Raw genomic sequence first — 2,092 nt, 5'->3', positions numbered from 1 at the left:
TATAGGGTTGCATGTACACCATAGGAGTGTTAGAATGCTCAAAACCCAACAAGAAGACGCCACTGCAAGAATTAAAATCAGCCTTTTCAAGGAAGTCGGGAAAGAACACAGGAGAGTCATGTTCAACCCCAAAGGATAAAGGCAATGTTGAAGAACTTGATCCAGTTTCTAATCCACACGAATCAGAATACGAGTCAGACCCAGAATTTGAAATATTTGCGAGTGAGCCCGAAGACAAGCAAGAGGACGAAATGGCAAATATTGAGGAGATGTCCATAGGAGCTTACAAGAAGCGGATCCGAGAGGATGTGGGTCCCGGTTTAATCCAACCCGCAATACCTGCCACTGCCGCATTCGAGCTGAAGGGGCACATCTTGAATGCACTGAAGGATATCCCATTTTATGGGAAGGATCATGAGGATGCTTTCAAGCATCTCGATGAAGTCAATGACATTGCGGATTACTTCAATGTCCCAAATGTCAATAGAAACACCGTCTTGCTCAGGATGCTGCCCATTACTTTTAAGGGAGCTGCTAAAGAATGGTTAAAATCACTTCCACCGGGTACGATCACCACTTGGGCTCAAATGCGTGAGCAGTTTCTTGACCAATTTTGCCCACCATCCAAGATAGCTAAACTCAAGAAGGCAATAGCCAACTTTGAACAACAACCGGGGGAGTCATTATACGAAGCATGGGAGCGTTACAAAGGCTTGATCAGAAATTGCCCTCAACATGATCTTAATGTTCAACAAGAGATGTCAATCTTCTATGATGGGGTCAATGTTATGACAAGACAACTCCTTGATTCTCAAGGACCTTTGACAAAGAAAAATCCAAGGGAGGTCAAGGAGCTGATTGAAGAATTCGCGAAGCACTCTCGTGAGTACCACAACCCTAGGCAAGAAGGAATCAAAGGAAGTGGAGGTGCACAAACTGAAGAAATAGCAGCTATGATGACTATGCTGAATAATATGGACCGGAGGTTAACACAAATGGACCAATCAATTCATGCTATAAGAGTTGGTTGCGAACGGTGTAATGGTCCACACTTAACCAAGGACTGCAATTTGGATGAGTATGGGAATAAAAAGGCTCAAGTATGCTACTCGAGTGGGGACAAGTACGATGAAGACTGGAGGAAACCGAAGAAAGAGTGGCTGCCATATGAAGAATACAAGAAGCAAAAGGAAGAGAAGTATAGGCAAACAAGCCGAGGCTTCTACCAAAAGAAGCAGCCACCAGCTGAGAAAAAACCCGATCTAGAGACCATGATAGTTAAGTTTATGGAAGCTTCAGAAAAGAGACACGAGGCTGCTGATTCTGCTATTGATGAACAAAGAACTTTGATGAAGAATCATCACGCAATGATGGTAGAACAACAGGCTTTAATAAAAAAATCAACAAGCCTCCATCAATAATCTTGAAGTGTAACTTGGTCAACTTACCACTTTGGTTCATGAGAAGATGTCCCCGAAAAATCCTAAAAAGAAGACCCAATCTCACGTAATGGCCATTGATATTGAAGAAGAGGCAATTTCTGAGTTCCTGGAAGCCTTGGAAGAAGAGCCACAACAGCCCGATCTAAAGCCAAAGGAACCCAAGCTCGAAGATCATAATGCTGCTGAATTAACGAATTCACGACGTGAGCCATATCGGCTCACGACGTGGGCCCGTCCTGAACAGAAAAATCCTGAATTTATTCTGACATTTCAACCACCTTTGTCGTTTCCTTCTCGAGCTGCCCTTAGTCCACTGGAAAGAGAGCATATAGAGTTTATTAAGCACGTGAAAGGTATCCCGATTAATACTCCCTTTGTCGAGTCGTTATCCAAAATTCCCGAATATGAAATTTTTTTACAAGACTTGATAGACACTCGTCAGCAACTAAAGAAGAATTCTAAAGTTATTCTAAGTGAGCAAAGTTCAAGGGCTGTATTGGGAGACATACCTAAGAAGATGGGAGATCCTGGACGCCTCACTCTTCCATGTGAGTTTGGGAACAATATGAAGGTTTATGCTTTAGCCGATTCTGGGGCTAGCATAAATTTGATGCCTTATTCGTTTTATAGAAATTGAATATTCAGAAGTT

General features: G+C 42.6%; 1 non-coding gene across 1 annotated transcript; it reads right to left on the bottom strand.

Annotated features, from left to right (window-relative positions):
* Positions 1-635: 635 nt before the first annotated feature.
* Positions 636-742, bottom strand: LOC145151561 (small nucleolar RNA R71). The gene has a single exon (XR_013732127.1). It is a non-coding gene; the product is annotated as a small nucleolar RNA R71 (small nucleolar RNA).
* Between the last annotated feature and the right edge of the window lie 1,350 nt (positions 743-2,092).

This window comes from Lactuca virosa, chromosome 1 (genome assembly GCF_052849685.1).
Source record: "Lactuca virosa cultivar CGN04683 chromosome 1, Lactuca_virosa_CGN04683_v6, whole genome shotgun sequence".
NCBI lineage: Eukaryota > Viridiplantae > Streptophyta > Magnoliopsida > Asterales > Asteraceae > Lactuca > Lactuca virosa.
This window is presented reverse-complemented; position numbering and strand designations above follow the sequence as displayed.